Genomic DNA, 18318 nt, shown 5'->3' on the forward strand with positions numbered 1-18318 from the left:
CCCCCCCGTCCCGCGTCCCAGCCCCCCGGCCGCGGCCGCAGCCTCCGCCCGGCGCCGGCGCCTTCCCCGCGGGGCCCCGCCTCCCTTACCCGGCGGCCCAGGGCCGAGCGGGCGCCCGGCCAGGAGAGGAGCGCCTTCCCCGGGGGCCTGCTGCGCCCTGGCTGCCGGGCCTCACGGCCGCCGGGCCGACCACTGTCCAGACGCTGGACACCTGGGGCACCGGGGCCCCCCGCCCTCCGGCCGCGGAGGAAACGGGACGCCGGGAGGCCCCGCTCGGCTTCGGCAGCGCCCGCGTCCGGCGGCCGATAAGCCGGGAGCAAATTAGAGTAAATCCACCCACGCGCAGCGGCGGCTGCGGGAGGTACGCCCCGGTCGTTTCGCGCGTGTCTGGTTTTCTGATTGAGCAGGTTTTCGTTCAGAGCAGCGAGGACACGCGCTCCGCGGGCAGAGAACCCGCGTCGCTCATTCTAACCCGGTCGCCAGGCCCGCCTTCCCCATCCTGTTCTGGGCTCGCGGGTGCGCCCGCCGCCCTTTCGGGAGGAGAAGGAAGGCCGCCTCCACGACCTCAGCGCCTGTACGAAACGAGGGCAGGTGGCTTTGGCTCCTCGGCCTTCCTAGTAAAAGCCCCCACGACCATCTTCTCTGTTAGTGACACCGACGCCGCCACTCTGACCCCGTTACCCGCAAAGCGCTCTCGGTTCGTGAGAATTTAGGTGCAAGTCAGCACGGGCGACAACTTAGTTCACTCTTTTAAGAGGCTCAAGTTGTGTGTCCTCTCCTCCACACTTGGAGTCCAGGGCTGTTTCTGACAGGCACAGGGCCCTAATTCTCCATTAGCTATGACCCAGCAACGGAAAACAGGTCGTGCTTTCTCTGGAGCACAGTGGAGAGAGCGGAGGGAGGGGTCCCAGGTTGGCGGGTCTCAGACGCTCACTGCACGGGAGAGCCAGGGTCTAGGCCACAGGCGAGGTTGGTGGAAGCTTAGGAGGCTCGGGTTCTAATTCTGCCTCTGCCAGCACAGACAAATCTCTTCTTAAGCTTTAGTTCCTTTCTGGAAGGGAAAGAGACTGGACCCCTTCCTACATCAACAGTTTGTGACTTTAAAGCTCCCCAAGTGGATATAGCCAAATCGTCAGACGGTTCTACACCAAGGAGTTGGTTCCTGGCCCCACACCGTGGAAGCTAAGGAGTGCCAGGCCTCTAAATCTGAACCCAGTCATAGCCTCAGTGAGGGACCCAAAACGTAAAGACCTGTCTAAATGTGTCTGATAAAAGCTTGGGCTGCAGATAAAAATGGCAGCCCATTTTCTAGGCAAACATTTATTATTAACAGCTTAACCCTGGGCACTTATGATTTGCCACGCAGGTTGACCCCGGTGTTGCATGGATGGATGATCTCATTTATCTACACAATTATTTTATGTTCTTCCATTTTACAGATGAAGAAACTGAGGCACAAAGCTATTAAGTAACTTGCCCAGCCTAATAGGTGGCAAAGCCGAGATTTACAGATAGTTTGATTCCAGAACTCAAACGCTGCCACTAGGAGCAGGGTGTGGGCATTGTGAGGCATATACAGGGAAAAACAAGGACTTTCTTACGTATCTTCCTTTTTTTTTAAAAAAAAAAACTTTTTCTTTTTGAAACTTCCATTCCCAGGATCCATCTCTTTCACTACTCTGGTTCCACAGCCTTTAACATTTTGTATTTCTGTGTGTTATCTGCATGTCTGCCCATCTACATTCCGCTCTCTCCCAAATGTCAATCATTTTAAGGGAACAAATCCTATGTTTGACATTTCTGTATTTTCTAACATTAATAGATGTTTTTAAAAGTTTGTTGAATTCAGAAAATTGGAGTTTCCGACTTGCCCTTACATGGTGTAAGTGTGTCCTTTATGACTGGGATGTAGTATCAGAGACGTGGCTGAAACGGGTGGACCTGCGCTGTGTACAAACAGGAGCTCACGTGGGGAAGATGCCCCGTGTCGCCCCACCAGCGCCTTCGCCTGTGTGCCTTTTTTTTGTGGGGTGACTATGACCCCAGGTACCTTCTGCCCTGTTAGCAGACACAGAACAACCTCTGACACGAGGGCTGGTATGGAACTCTGCAGTTGCAAGGGACTTCAAGGAGCCTAGTTCAATCCACTCCTTTAATAGATGAGGACCCAGAAAGGGCTACATACTTATCCAGAGTCACGCAGCTGTTTAACGGCAGGGCTAGGAGTAGGTGCCCCGGGACCCTGGCTGTACCCTGCTCTTCCATGTCAACAGGCTGCCGTAGAAGCTGATTATCTCCTGTCTGTAAATCTGCATCCCAAGGCCAGGCTTCCCTCCCCCTGATGCAATCACCAGGGGCAGAGGATTAGCTTGATAAGGCAGCATTGAGGTCTGGGGTAGTCTGGGAACCTGGTTACTGTTGCCCCCCACCCGAACACTCAAACACTCAGCAGGGCAAGAAGGTGGGAAGAGTGACCCTGGCTGGGCCTGGAGTGGGGGTGGAAGGAGGCATGAGGTTGCAGTAAAGGGTTTCAAAGAGTTGCTGACATTCAAGACTGCAGTCATTCCACGCTCCTGTTAGCCCATCCAGAAGGGGTACTGAGTGCATATTAGATTTCTAGACTATCTTCCAACTATTCTGTGGACTCACAAACATTTCAGCCTTCAAAATAAAGAAGATACAGCAGCAAAGTGTGTGTGCTGGGGGAGGGTACGTAATGGGCAGGGTTCTGAACTTGGTCCTGTTCTGACTCATTGTTTCATAGGGTGATCCTGTGTCTCACTTTATGCCTGCTGTTCTGTGTCCTGTGTGATTATTAGTACACACTTCAGTCATGATTTCACATAAAAGAAACATTCACTTGTCACTTGCACTCTCTGAGGCTTGGTTTCCTCATCTACAAAGTAAAGGGTTTTGAGTAAACGTCTTTCAAGTTGTCTTTTCACTGGAAATTGCTTTATTTTTTTATGAATGTGGGGCTCCGGGAGGAACTTCTTCTGTCCTGGTGGCCTAGTGCAAAGTAATTTATGGATTTGTTACTGTTCTGTTATTGGCATTGAACTTTGGGCCTCAGGTTCACCTTTGGCAAACGGGAATTGATTTTAAAAAATAATAATAAAATAAACCAGCTCTTCTGAATAGCACATAAGAATTCATTGGAGCTCACCTCCCGAACAAGCAAATCATCTATTAATTTTATTGATTTCTAGCACATGTACAAATATTATAACTGCTACTGGCACCCTAACAGTCCCCATTCTATCTCCCCACCGGTTTGTATTTACCGTCTAATGGAGGAAACGAGATTTTCGGATTCAGGGCTTAGTTGGGGCCGTGAATTCACGGTTTAGTTCTCTCCCCTGCCTGTGACGTTTCCCAGCCCCATTCCCACGATAAAGAAAGGCTGTTAGAGGCAGGGCCCTGGCGAGGCCGCCTCCTCGGAGCGCTCCCGTTGTGGCTACCGCGGCGTCCGCGGCCTCCCCTCCCCTCAGCCCAAGCACACCTCCCCTTTACCCCGCTGATTCTGCCGGTTCCAGCACTTCATTAAGCTTAAAAATTCCTTAATAGCTAGAATGGTATTTAATAATTCTCCATATTCCCCCCCGTACCCTGCATACAGTAGGTGCTCAATACATACTCAAAAGAATGAATTAATGATTGAATAAATACGGAGGCCAAATACGGAATTCTGTATAAGAAATGTGCCTGTTTGTGAAATGCAAATAGTTTTCCTGAATTTCTTTCCTTTTTTAACTTTTACATCTCAGACACAGCCGCATTCTGAACATATGACTTCATAAACCACTTTATTTTCACTGTTTTGATCTCACATGTGAGGGACTCTTAAACTGCTATTTGCTTCACTTTATAACTTGCACCTTGGAGAGACTGGATGATAAATGAGAGATGAATAATTCCTTATTGCTACTTATCTGCCAAATCTATAAACTAGTGTCAGCATTTACTCAGTTGGGTTTAAAGCTGTGCCTGGTATACTTATTAACCTGCTTAAAATAAGCCATAAAAATGGGCTTGGTAGGCAGTTGTTTTAACTAATTTTTAAAAATGACACTGGTCATTTGCACTAACTCATAGAGTGACCTTTGGCAAATCACTTAACCTCCCCGAGTCTCGCCTACGAAATGCAAGGGGAAGGGGCTAGATCAGCTTTAAGAGGTTGAAGCTCTGTCATCCCTTAATTAAATCAGGATCCTGACAATACCTAACACAGCAATGACAAGTCAGTTGGTGTGGACGATCTCATGTGCCCCTGGAGGGTGGGGGAGGCGACACGTGGCAGGCAGATCAGAGCTCTGAATTTTCTTCTGTTACCAGTGGAGTGGATTTTTGACAATACATCTCTGAGTCTCAGTTTCCTCATCTATAAAGCCGACACAATACTCTAATAACACTCACACTGATTACCCTAGAGAGCAATCGGATGTGAAGATCAATACTGATATATGGAAAAACACTTTGAGACAACGCTCTGCCTTGTCCCCAGGTTACAGGTGAGGGCACCAATGGAGGTGGTCTTTGGTTAACCACGTTGTAGCAGGGCCAAAGGTAAACTTGTTCAACTTCTCTCATTCTATCTTGATTACACTGGAAACTATTTAAAAACTATGGAAAGATCAAGCACTTGAGATTCTTTCTTTCAGGTCTATGGGTGTTCAAGAAAAACCTATGCCTGGTGAGACATTTCTGGGATGCTAAATAGAACAGTGATAAGAAAATTATTTGAAAAAGGACTCATGGATGTGGACAACTGTGTGGTGATTGCGGGTGAAGGCAGTATAAGGGGACTAAATGGTAATGGAAAAAAATACAATAAAACAAAAAAAAAAAAGAAAAGTAGTCAGTATCTTACTGGCCCACAAACTTAGGAACTTCTAGCTGATGGAAAATAAAGCATTTCTGAAGACTGTGGAAATATGCACCATTTCCAGCTCCAGTTCTCCTCACTTCTCATAGTCCTTGTTTTGAGGTGCACCTTGGCCATGTCAAGAGTACATATAATCTGCATGGTTTATAATAAACGGTAAACAGTTGTAGCTGAGGATTTTCGTTGTAGAGAGTTCAGTCAGCAGGGTGTCTGGAATGCGCCCCTCTGAGAATCATTCTTCAGGACAGCACTTACCCCCCTGCCTTACACTGCAGAGAGCTGGCAGATGTGGCTTTGAAGCCCAATATGATGCCTGGCTGAACCCCGTTTGCAGAGGTGAACTGACTGACTTCTACAGAAAACAAAAATTTTCAGGTCTACCTAAATTCTATTTATATTCATTTACCACCAAGCAACCAAGCAACCAAACAAACAAAGGTTGACCTATGCCTTAAAATATAGAGCTTAGAGGAAAAGATAGGAGTGGTATTTTAAGTCCATATTCCTTGCCATACTCAGGCTATACATTTTTATTTAAATGTTTATTTGTTAATTAATAACAGTGAAACTGACCTTGATGTTACTTTTATCTTCTGTTGGCCGTTTTAATAGCTGACATTAAATTAAAAATCTTGCCCTGACCAGCATGGCTCAGTTGATTGGGTGTCTTCCAGAAAAGCAAAAGGTCGCAGGTTGGATTCCTGATCAGGGCACATGCCTCGGTTGCGGGTTTGGTCCCTGGTCAGGGCTCACAGGAGAGGCAATCGACTGATGTTTCTTTGACGTTTCTCTCTCTCTTGGATATTTCTCTCTCCCCTTTCCTCTCTTTCTGGAAATAAATAAGTAGAATCTTTTAAAAACCACACACCTCAGTGCAAGATCTTTTGAAGTTGCCCTACATTTATGGTGGGATTTTATTTCCATTTCTTTTTGTTACCATTCTATTCTCCAACCTCATCCCACAGGCTGCTTATAAAGTGGGAGGAAGGCTTTCTTCATCTTTATAACTGCTACTATTTCTCAATAAATTAAAACTACTTCAGTTTCAAAAATGGCACCTGACATTCATTAATACTTGTAATTCATCTGGTCTTCAGTTGAGTTTTTAGTAATTAACTTTCTTGCCTTTACCAAGGTCTTCCCTTCTGAACACCCTCTCCAGAGTTTTGGCCACCACTAAAGGTCCATCTCCCCTCCCTGCCCAAGTTCACTCCTCTTCTGGGATCCCAATAATCAGCTTTCGGTTGCAGCTGGCCCAGCACCTGGCCTTACATTCCACCACATCCTTCTGCCAGAAAAGGGAGTTTTGAGAAGAGAAAAAAGTTACAATAACTTAGACCATTGTTTTCAGTTTCAGAAACACTCAAGGTTTCGGAGTGAAATTCTGAGACAATCTGGATGGTTGTGGAAGCATTTTCTACAGAGGGAGGGGGAACCTGGGTAGAAAAATCACTCCCACCACTTATCCATGTCTCTGGCTAAGAACTGACAGGCCAGAACTATTCTTGGAGTTTGAGTCCATTGAGTTTTGAGAATTCTGAAGCCGCATCCTCTAAAATAGATGTATTTGTCAAGCCATGAAATCTTAGAAATCTAGACATGTCTTCAATCTAATCATTCCTCTTCATCGCCACAAAATATTTTTTCTATTTCTAAATGAACAAGAACTCGTAGTTCATTTGGAAAAAAACAGGACAGCATAATAAAAAAAAAATCCATCCTTAAACATGGAGAACACTAAGTCCCCTGCCCCTCTCTCCCTCACAGGGTTCACACTGTACAGAGTATCTTTGCAATCTACTTTTAATGTTAAAAAATATCATCAGACATTTCTATTTTACTAAATATTTTAAGGAAACAGTTTGATGGCTACATTACGGATTTTGCCTGGTTTATGTAAGCTCTTATTGTTCAGTGTATATGTTACTTTCTTTTCTCACTACAACAAATAAATGTTTGATGTGTCCTTTGAGGTGTGATATGAACAAATTCACATCAATTTTGGCTAGTATAGCATCTTGTAAACCTCTATTTCCTTGGGGTCGATTTCTATTACAGGAAAAAGTGGGTCGAAGAATATGAACACTTGTGGGGTTTAGGGTTCACATGGCCAAACAATCTTCCAGAAAGGTTGCATCCAAATTTTCCACTACCACCAACACTCAATTTGGGGTAAGATTATTAAAAATATATTTATAAATTTGCCAGGTAGATTTCCATCTCTTATTAGACAAACCTAATTTTTAAAGCATTTTGAAGCCACAGGTTAAAGAAAGAAAATAAACAAAGCCAGATAAAAAGGAGCACATCAATATCTAGCTGAAGGAATTACATGGTGGAGATTATTTCAGAAGACTGTCCTCTAGGTTTGTGAGAATTTCAAGATATTTGAACCTGAAGCATGGAAACGTTAAATAATTTGCTGGGGTCGTAGGGGTCATAGACATTAAGTACTGTAGATGGGATTCAAATCACATTATTGGAGCATTTTCAGAATCTAAAGTCTTACACTGACCCAGGGACAATGTGCACTAAGTATCTCATCAGTTCTGAAGTTTCCAGAATGTTCTTTGTGATGAATTTCTTGGCCAGAAGTTGGCCTTTTTTTAAAACTAGCAAATGAGAATAATCTCAGATTACTTTGGAGGAAAAATTTCATCTTTGAAAAGGTGGCGTCCTCAGCTATTGAGAAGCACATTCATACATCTTATATGTAGAATATGCCAGAAGCAGAAGTAAAATAACTTGCTGGCGGGCACCCAGCGTGTAGGTGGGACCAGATTCCAGGCTCAGGCAGTTTTGGATTTTGGCCACCACTGCTTGTATAGTGTTGTCTCTGACCTGGAAGTGAATATTCCCTGTGGGCAGCGGAGAAAGGTTAGCTTGGCTAAGGCCTCTAGCACCTTAACATTTCATGGGGGTTAGTGTCCAGCACCTGGGGATGGAGATCTGAATGAGAGGCAGCACAGCCAAGTTAGTGCAGCACCTGGGGGTGATCGCAAGCACAAGAAGTGTAGCTTCCTAAATTTAGGTGTGGGCAGGGGGAATGAAAGCCCTTCGATTTAGCCAGCCGTTTTCAGTTGGGAAACCCATGGGCGAATAGAGAGGGTAGAAGCTTGGGCCTCTCATTGCTGGCCTTCTGGGAGGGGATTCCTGCATTGAATGGAAGGCTGGACCAGATAACCTCTGGGGCCCTTCCAACTCCCAGCGTCTCTGATTTGTATGTCTTGGGAGAAAGACGTGTGCAGTCATGGGACTGGAGGAGTTGATTTAGGGTCCCGCCCCAGTCGCCAGCCTAGTCCTCATCTTGGGCAAATAGTTTAACCTGTCAGTGCAAGGCACGATGCCTGGCGCAGAGTAAAGCTCGGTAAATGTTTGCTGAATGAGTGAATGAATGAATGGGTGGGCGGATTTAAGACTGCCATGTCCCCAGGAACACTGGCAAAAATTGGAATCTAACAGAGCCTTTTGGTTAGTGTGGGGTTTGAATGGGACGATGTAAAGTATACTGAATGTAAAAGAGAATGTGAGGTTCCCCCAAACCCGAAGAGATTCTAATTCACCGGTACACTGACAATGGGTAGAATTATAAGTTACCAGCATCGGTAAGCATTTTACCTGGTAGTGTACTTTTGAGTACACAAAACTGTTTCATTACTCGCCACGGCGGCAAAGGGGCAGATTTACGCCGCCCAGGGCTGGGTGGGGCATGCCAGCCCGCGTCCCTCCCTCCTCCCTCTCCCCAGACAAACACTGAGGTCTAATGGATTGTTCATGCTGCTGTCCAGATTAGATAGGAGCCCCTCCGTTATCGCGGCTGGGGCTGGAGCAAACCCGAACGGCCACCACGCTGAGAGCTTCCTAAGGCTGTCCCGCGCGAAGCCTGGGGAGGGTGGAGGGCAAGAGAAAGCAGAGGGCTGCCGGCGAATGCTGGGACCCCCGAGGCTGTTTCTGCGGAGCTGCGCTCCACAGAACTTGCCCCTAACCCTAAATCCTCCCCCGACTCCCATAGCACTGAACCAAACAGCTATCAGAAGTGATCGCTAGCTATTATCTGCTGAATTCTAGGGAGTAGTTCTATGACAGGAACTCGCTGATTCCGCTTGTCAACCTTCCAAATGCTAGGAACAATTTGAGACCCCCGCCCCCTCCGCTACTAGAGAGATGCTTTTGCACAAACAGGGACTAGGACGTCTGACCGGCGGGGCAGCACTTCCCTAATTTTTGTCGTTCTGCAGTCACAGCAGAGGAAGCAAAGCTGCCTCCCTGACCTCCTTCTGGACTCCCCACGGTCAAGTTTTCGCCTGTTAATGATTGTGTTTCTCTCAAAGGAAGGTTTCTTCAAAGTTTTATTTACATTTTTTAAAGAAATGAAAAACTCGTAACAAGTTTTTTTCCCCTTATGAACTATTTCTTGTCTCCAGTCATTTTCTGAAAGCAAAGAGGATCTGCCATCTCAGCACTGTTACAGAAAAAACGCTCACACACTCTTTAACTCCGACAACAAATCCTACGTAAAATAATAAATGCCCCCAACCATTGTTTATCTACAGGGAAAGACTAATCGTTCTATTATTATTGCGAATGATGGGACTACTGTGAAAAAAAACAGAGAGCAAATAAAATCTTAGGGAGCAAACAAGAAAAAGGCATCTATTTATAACATAACAATTTCCTCTGGCGTTAGTGGAAAGCCGTAACAAATGGGAAGCCGGACAGAACGTCTGGCTCGGTGTTAAACGTTTCCACAATATTAGAAACGACCTGCACGGTGTTTCTGAGTGCACCACCCTCGTGGGACGCCCACCTGGCCGCTGGAGAGTGATTTCTGAGTGCACCGTTGATTTAGAGGCGGAAATTTAAGAAATCCCTTCAATTCCAAACCAGCTACTGTTCGGGAAGGCTTCTGGTTCACCCAACAAAACATCTTTATCGAGTAATTTGTCGACACGTGCAAGCGGTACGCCCGAATTAATACAAACGAATTTATTGTACGGGGTAAGGGACGTGGGTTGGGATGAGAAAAATGTAAAAGTGGAGCGAGTTTCTGGGAGGATCCCGCAGTCACTCGAACCAGCCGCATTCGCGGCCCTTGGAGAACTGGGCCGAGATGGAAGGCGCAGGGGGAGAAAAGAAGGGCAAATGGTATAGAGAACAAAGGGAGGGGTTTTGATTGAGAAAGAAATGGACACTCGGGAAATGAATTAGAAGAACGAGAAAGGGGCCGGGGAGAGAAAGGAAACAAGAAAATAAGAAAGTTTAGGACAATACTAAAGGAATAAAGAAAGCCCCCCCCCCATGGCAGGTAGGGTGGGTGAGGGAGACACCACACGTCTCAGGGTCTAAAGAAAAAGCAGCGGCCACCTGGCCCCACCGAACGGCGGCCCCCTGCGAATGCGGCCCGGGTGCCTGGACTCCGGCCCCCTGGGGCGGCCATCTGCGCCGGCACTGCAGCCGCTGCTCCGGGTTTAGCGGCGACTGGTATTGGAAGGTCTGCCAAGAGTTTTTCTAAAATCGGGAGAAGGCGCGCTGGGCAATCGTCGAGTTTGGGGCCCGGGCCTAGAATCCGATTGCTCCTCCACCAGCCCCGAGCCCAGCAGCGGTGCGAAGTCTCTAGATCCGGACCCCGCTCCAGCCGACGACAGTGCCTGAACTGTCAAGGCTCTAGGAACCCGACCGAGGGAGTAGCCCTGAACCCGGCGTCTGTGGCCGCCAAGCCAGCGAGCCTGGGGTTCCGGCCATCCATGTCCCTCACTGGTCCTCCAAACCCGGCCCAAGAAAGGACTGATCCACTGTCCTTCTGGCTCGGGTCGGGAGTTCTCCGGGACGCTCGTCACTGGGCCGGTGGGTGAGGGGTGTCTCTTCCCACGGGAACCCTGAGACGCAGAACAGCTTAAGTGGGTGCGTGTGGTGCGAAAGAATAACCGTTTTGATGTCCGCGGGCAAGGGCGAGCAGGTCCAGGGGCAGGCTAGCGCCCTGCGCTTGGAGAGGGGCCCGCGAGCGGCGGGCGGACCTCTGCCCACCTTCTCCGCGTCCCCCACTCCCCCGCCGCGGTGCTCTCAGCGTCTCCCGGACTTGGAGCCTCTCCCTTGCAGAGGGTGACCCGGGCCACGTTCTGATCAGCGCCAGGCTCAGATGCGTGGTCACCCGACTGACTGTGGCCCCGACCCGAATGCCTGCGGCCTGGGCTTTCCCGCCCACCAGTCCCCACGCTCGGGACGCAGGGTCTCGCCGGGTTCCAGGGGACGCAGACGCGACCCTGGAGACCGCGGGAGCGACACCCGTTCGAGGTGACCTGGCCCACGTGGCTTCACATGGTTGAAATGCATTCGAACCAATCTAGCCTCAGCCTCGCCAGAAATCGAAATGATGGGAGGGAGCTCCGCGAGTTCCCGGGCGGAGAACGAAAAAGCGGCAAAGAGCTTGTGGGATCCGCTGTTCATTCGCTAAGATCCAGCGCGTGGTCGCGCACGCGGCCGGGGGCCCTACCAGGCCCCAGCGCGGTGAAGGAGCCCCGGCCGCCGCCACCACCGGGCCCTCCGCGGGGCAGTGGGCTTTGCTCCGACGGAGGGACGGGAGAGTCGGGGCGTCAGCAGCCCGAAGACCTTAAAGGACAGCCGCGGCCGTTCGGGCTCGCATCGCCCCGTGCTTTTCACTGGGGCTCTTTCTTGGGAGGATCCCCTCGGAGGACCGGGCGCTTAGCAGCGGGTTCGAGCCCCTTTGGGGGAGACCCCGGCGAAGTCCCTTCGCCCGGCCTTTCTCCCCGCGGTGCGAGCGAGAGAAACAACGCCTCCGTGGCAAATGAATTCGAAAGCGCTACTAATAAATCTAAGGATTAAAATGGGTCGTTAATGGTGAAAACTGTTATCCCCGTCCTAATTGTTCATATTTTGGAACAATTTTCTGCCTTTTTAAGGTGTTCCTGAAGCGTTGTTGAGTGTTCTTATTTGGCAGTCTCCATCCCTATCCCCTGCCCCTTAAAAAGAAAAATGTGTTTTTCATTCTCTCGCTAAACTTCCGCAGGGTTAGGACTGATCACCCGGGAACCGGCCCACTGGCGCTTCCCGGGACACTTGTCGGTTCGCCGTTACTACCGCCGGGCCGCCCCGCGGGGAGCACACGCGGCCACGGCGCAGCCCCCGCCGCCCAGCGCCCGCGCTCCGCGGCCCGGCGCGCAGCAGTCCTGGGCACTTTTCTTTTCGCCGACCGCCTGCAGAGTTGCTCCCTTCCCGACCCGCCCCCGTCTTTCCCGACCCTCGGCTATAGCCAGACGCCGCCAGGTTTATTGACCTTAGATCGGCTTCGGGGCTTTATCGGACCCGGCGGGGGCGTCCCGCGACGCTAGGCCCTCTCCCTCCTTCGGCGCGCGGCGGGAGAACCCTTTAAGCTTTTCTGGAAACCTGTCCTCCCCGCCCCATCCCTGACCCCTCCTAGAGGACTTTCAGAAAAGTGTCCTGAATTCGTGTGATCGCGGCGCGAACCGAGGCAGGGCCACGGGCGTTTTTCTGAGTTGCCCCTTTATCTGGATAATGCAGGTGAAAGTGCCTCCCTCCCCCCAATTATTCGAGTAATTGTCTCGAATCTCCACCTGGGGCTGTGTTTAGACAGTTGGAGATTGATCGCTTGAATTTCTTCAGTCTCCGCTCTGCCCCAGCACTAAACCCCCTCCTCTCTACTGTCCCCAGGCCTAAAACATCTCGGGACTTACACATGCAAACTGTAATTTCCAGTCCTATTAAATCACTTGGCAAACATAACAAAGCATTAGAAAGTCATTTGAAATGGATGTTTTATTAGGCTTGAGCACTAGAATAGGGATAAAGAGCAACTTATTAACATTTCCTCAATACCATCCACACAAAACTGTCCTTAAGATCGACCCCCCCCCCCAATTCAATTCGAGAATAAAAGTCACTGTCAGAGGCAAATTGTTTAGAAGAAAGAGGGAAACCTATGTGGCTAACAAGGAACTCTAATGAATTCTGAAAAGTTCATTGAGTGAGTTTTTAAATATCCTTTTACTCAAGACCGATTTATCCAAATAAAACTGGCAGAAATAAACCACTACTGCTACTAATAAAACTAAGCCAATTTTGTGATAATAAATGATGGGCTTCTAGCACCTTCCACAGAGAGGTTTCCTGCAAGTCAGTGGCACTTCCCCGATTTTCCCAGTGAAAAACCTTCCCATTTCCCTTACTTTTGGAGGACTCGAAGTGGGGTGAGGATATCAGCACTGCAGGGGGAGGTGGGGGATGAGGAGAGGGAAGGAAACCAGAGTTGGGCAGGGGAAGATAAGTGGAGCAGATGAGTGCAAGTTTTGAGACAGCTTTTGAATTCACTGGCTGGGAGCTGGCAGTCCTACGGGAGGGGGGAAGAGACCAGAGGGCAGACTTTTCCATTCCTTGCTTTGCACAGCGAATATTTGCAGTAAGTGCAAAGACACTGAGACTTCCCATTAGATTCTCCACAATTCCGGCTGAGCTCTCCTACGGCTACAGAGTTAAAAGACGCCATTATCTGTTTTCAACCTTTGGGCCAGGGAGGAAGCTCAGACAGCCGGGTGGGTTTCAAGCTCTTCCAGGGCCTTAGTGAAATGGGTTTCACTCTGAACTCAGGGTCTCCTCATTCTCTACCCTATGGCTTCCCCTCTGTCTTCTCTTCTGTTTCTTTTTTTCTCTTGGAATCAACTCTTTTCTCAACGACCAAAATAAATAAATAATAATAATAACAAATAAATAAATAAATAAAAAATTCAAAGCTCATTTGCTCAAACTCTGGATTTAAGGCAGCAGTGGTACTGTTGATTTGTATACCAAAGCAGATGCGACCAAGCTCTCCAAAGCACGAAGTGGGCTGGGGGAGAAGCTCAGAATCGCCGCCGCACACCTGCGGGACCCACCCCCACCACTCCCTCCCGTCACATGCGTCACTCCCGCATAAAGGGAAAAATCAAGCCCCACACCAAGCCTGGCTGACCCTTGGCCTGTGAATAGGCAAAGAAAAGTATCAGATCCTGAAGGCCTTGAGGCCTACTCGCTACCTCCCCACTGAAGCCAACAGAAAATGCCAGCGAGACTTTCTGCCCTGAAAGCACACTAGGCAGGGCTGGTGTGGGTCAGGAACGGTTTTCCTAAGCTTTCCAAGGGGTTCCCAAGATCGAGCAGCAGAAGCTGGGACCCTAGGGAACCTATGCGATCTGGGTGTGTTGGTGGGAGAAAGGGAACAGGGCCCCAGACATCCGGTCAGATCCATTTGATTTTTTTGTGTGATGTATACTTATTTATTTTTTTCCTCAGACACTGACCCTCCCCACTGATATCTGATTGTTGGAGCAAGACGCTGAACTAGGAAACAGAAAAACAAAAACGCCACCCCGATTGTAAAAAAAAAGAAACAGAGAAATAAACCAGCAGGAGAAACTGGGAAAAGAAACCTTGCCTCTGTGGCTCGGCCTGTAAAGAATCTCATCCTTTCTTCCTGTCCCCAAGGGTCTCTTGCTTGTCCCCAGTCATGCACTGGCTGGTCCCTTCCCTCCTGCCTTTCCCGACCTCACTCTCCTTGCAGTCTGACTTTCAGCTCCAGACCTTCTGTTCCTTTTGGCCCTCTGGCCTTTCCCCAGGCTCCCATGGTGCATCTCCTTCTCTGCCCCGATGGAGGGGTCTCCTGGGGGTCTGGAGGGGACTCACCTAAGGTGGGAGCAGTGTCCCTGTGGCTCCTCTCAGCTTGGTGCAAGGCAGAATCTCAGGGTCGGTCTAGGTCCCTTGGTCTGGTACTCCAGGCTGTTCTCAGCCGGCTGGGAGGGAGGCGGTGTGAGCTACGTCTCCCGGCTCCCTTGGAGCTCCCAGCTTTCCCCTCAGAATTAGATAACAGAAAAAATAGATAAGAGAAGTGGTTCATTAATTCAGCAAGCTTTTTTTTTTTTTTGTACATGTATGTACAAGGGGAAGGAAACCCTGCTGAGGAATGAAGCCCTGCTTGGATATGTTTTTTAAAAAAGTCAATGTTCACAGAGTTCAGAGATGCTTCTGAAAGGTCACTCAGCCGGACCCAAGATTGACAGGAAACAAACCTATGGAATCAGCATTCGTGGGGAGAAATGCTGACTTCACAGCTGGAGGCTTCTCTACCCCAAGTGTTTCTCAGTCACGGCTCCTGCCTTTCTGGTGAGTGGGGAGGGCTGCTTTGTGGTATTTGCTTAGGTCAAGCAGCCATCCTCTGAAAGCAGAGATCATAACAGCAGCAGTCCTACCCTTCCTGGTGTGGCAATAAAAAAAAAAACCCAGACTATCAAAGCACTTGTTTGTGGCATTTCCTGGGCTCCTTACAACAGGAACAGATAGGCAAATTATATAATAATAAGAGATCATTGAGGCTCTTGAGCTCAGAGAGGTTAGGACCATGCCCTTGGGTGGGTGGGGGGGGACACCAAAAGAGAGCTCTCCCATTGGATTCCAGATCAATCGATTCCTAATCTAGTAACAAAGGAACCAATGGGTTTTTGGAAATAGAAGACACCTTAGGATTCCAGTCTCCTGACCAAAGCAGGAATCCCATGTGAAGTGATGATCTGTACCTTATTTGAATACTCCTGGTGATGGGGAGCTCATTGCTCTACATGTCATGAATGTTCATCTCTACTGGCCACCACACTTCCCTTCCCCCCAAAGAAGCTGCAATTTGGGGGCTGTGCCAGGTACCCAGAAAGAAACAGAGTGGCAGCTGGGGTGTGATTTGAGGAGCCAGGCAAACTAGATTTCTTTCGGCAGGCCTGCTGCAGAACTCTCCTCTCAGCCTGGTGCACTAGTTAGGGTACATCCTGCCCATCGAGTCAGTATTTCCTAAAGACAGTGTTTAATAATCAGAAGAATAAACACAATGCCTATATATTTTAATGTATCTCCCACATTCCAGTCTCCTGGAAGCTTTACAACAATCTCTGCAAGGTAAGGAGAAACCGTTCAAGTTATTTCTGTTTCCACATGTAGTCCAGAAACCGGAAATAGAAAAGGTAAGTGGATTGCCAGAAATCAAAGAACAAATCCATAGAAGGAACTAGAGAGATGAAGGCCTGGGAAAAAATGGAAAACACAAGGGAACAATGAGTATTTTTTTCCCTTCCAAGAATTTTTAGTTATGAATATTTTCATAAGTGATGAATAAGGTGTCTATTATTGTTATCTGGCCTTACACTCTTTCCCTGCCAAAGAACTTGTAGAAAGTATGCTGCAGGAAGGTCTTAGTGTAAAACTCCCTGTAGTGTCAGATCATTAAAATTCCTCAAGAGTGAGCTGAACTGTGCAAGACACAAATGCAGAGGTACGGGCCACGCCTTCTTTCTTCAGGGGGCGTCTACCAGAGGATAGCCTTAGCCCCATGTCTTTTCCCATTATGGAGTTTTAAAAGTGTGTGATGTTAAAATACATATATAGCATAAAATTTAGCATTTTAACCATTTTAAAAAAGATTTTATTTATTTACTTTTTAGAGAATGGAAGGGAAGGAGAAAAAGAGGGAAAGAAACATCAATGTGTGGTTGCCTCTCGTGTACCCCCCTCTGGGGACCTGGCCCGCAACCCAGGCATGTGCCCTGACTGGGAATCAAACCACTGACCTTTTGGTTCACAGAGTCTGCTCAGTCCACCGAGCTACACCAGCCAGGGCTCATTTTAACCATTTTTAAATGCACAGTTCAGGGGCACTAAGCATGTTTGCCTCGTTCTGCAACCATCACCACCATCCATCTCCAGAACTTTCCCATCTTCCTGAAACTAACTCAGTCTCTGTCAAACATGAACTCCCCATTCCGCCTTCCCCTCACCCCCTGGCAACCATTCTTTACTCTCTGTCTCTACGAATTTGACCGCTGTAAGTAGAATTCCAGAGTATTCGTCCTTGTACAACTGGTTTATTTCACTTAGCATAATGTCTTCAGGGCTCATCCACGTTGGAGCAGGTGTCAGAATGTCCTTCCTCTGGAAGGCTGAGTAGTATGTCATTGTATGGATGCACCACTTTTCTCTACCCATTCATCATCCATGGGTGGCCACCTTGGCAATTGTGAATAAAGCTGTTATGAACATGGGTGTGCAAACCTCTGTTCTATTTCCTGCCTTCAATTCTCTGGGGTATGTACCCCAAAGTAGAATTGCTGCATCGTACAGACTGGTTTACGTTTAATTTTCTGAAGACCCACCATACTCTCTCCACCTCTTATGGAGTTCTGATTTAAATCTTCAAGAGCAGGTATCTCCGTCCTCCTAAGTGGCAAAAAACTGGGAGCAGCAATATTCACTGATCCCAACTGGGGCTCTGTCCGAGGGCAGGCTGCCCCGCCCGTGCAGAAGTTTTGTAAAAGAGAATGCCTTTGCAGTAGAGAAGAAGGCGGAACATGAGGTTCTCTTCAGAATTACACTGGAGCAGAAACACCCACCTCTTTATTAAAAGATTAAAGGGGGTCGCTTCTGGCATCAAGATGCAGTAAAACAAAAGCGCATGTTCTGTGTTCGAATCTCAGCACCGAGAGCTTTGCACCTCAGCCTTCCCACGTGGCCAGAAGAATAGGGGGGCCCCAGCATCACTAGCTGGGATGGCAATGTGAAGGAAAGAAACAAGTCCTAGAGAGGACATCTTTGTGTTCATGTATTAGAAAAGTAAAAATAACCATGGGAATGTTAATGAAACTTTGCGTATTTTCATTTCTCTCTACATTTCTGAGGATTGTGTGTGTGTGTGTGTGTGTGTGTGAGATGAAGGGAAACTCATTTTTGCTCTTGTGGTTTCAAACTTTCCATGAGTTTTATGTATTTTGGGGACCCTGAAACTTCAGTCCTGAGGGTCTAGCTTGAGGGTCTGTTAACGCTGCACGGCCAGTGCAAGCCTTTCTTGGGAGGGAGGGGAGCCCTCACCACTCCCTGCCAGGCGGGGGAGGGTGGGGCAGTGAGATGTGCCCGGAGACCCAGGGCACTGTGGGCACAGAGTTAGTGAGGCCGCCGGCCAGCTGCTCCTTGGTGTGCTGGTCTGGGCTGATTATCATACACGCTCCTCTGCTTGTCCTAGTCAGTCAGAGGGTAAACCCCAGAGGCCAGGATGAGGGTGAAGATGATGAAACTCACTACTGATACAACCATCCAGAACTCGAAACATCAGTCAAAACCCACACCAGTGCCAGAGAGACTTTCTGAGCAACAGCTGTTTTAGGTCTGCTCATCCTGTTCTTTAAAAACACTCATATGCTCATGCCACACACAGTTTTGAATGGTTTTACAAATTCACTGCTGAAATTAAAGGTAGCGTAGACGGCAGAAAGCTACAGTTTTCCGCCTCTCCTGCCCCTCCCTCCTCATTAGACAGCTCTTAAAAATTCTGACTTTTCCTCTGAAGACCGCTCCTTGTCTGGGCTGTGTGACACTGAGCATGTGATTAAGAGGGA

General features: G+C 48.4%; 1 protein-coding gene across 3 annotated transcripts in view; it reads right to left on the reverse strand.

The window, feature by feature from the left end:
- GATA4 (GATA binding protein 4) overlaps window positions 1–15048 on the reverse strand; it is a 77541-nt gene extending 62493 nt beyond the window's left edge. The window contains exons 1-3 of one of the 3 annotated variants that reach the window (XM_037145430.2): window positions 14959–15048; window positions 14576–14741; window positions 5459–5710 (exon numbers count right to left, since the gene is read on the reverse strand). The gene's annotated coding sequence lies outside the window, so the exon portion shown is untranslated. Of the gene's footprint in view, window positions 1–5458; window positions 5715–14575; window positions 14742–14958 lie in introns of all 3 variants that reach the window. The other 2 variants (XM_053658421.1, XM_053658422.1) reach the window with 2 other exon arrangements.
- Window positions 15049–18318: the final 3270 nt, after the last annotated feature.

The sequence above is a fragment of the Artibeus jamaicensis genome, unplaced genomic scaffold (genome assembly GCF_021234435.1).
Source record: "Artibeus jamaicensis isolate MK-2021 breed Jamaican fruit bat unplaced genomic scaffold, CSHL_Jam_final scaffold_537, whole genome shotgun sequence".
In the NCBI taxonomy this organism is placed as follows: Eukaryota; Metazoa; Chordata; class Mammalia; order Chiroptera; family Phyllostomidae; genus Artibeus; species Artibeus jamaicensis.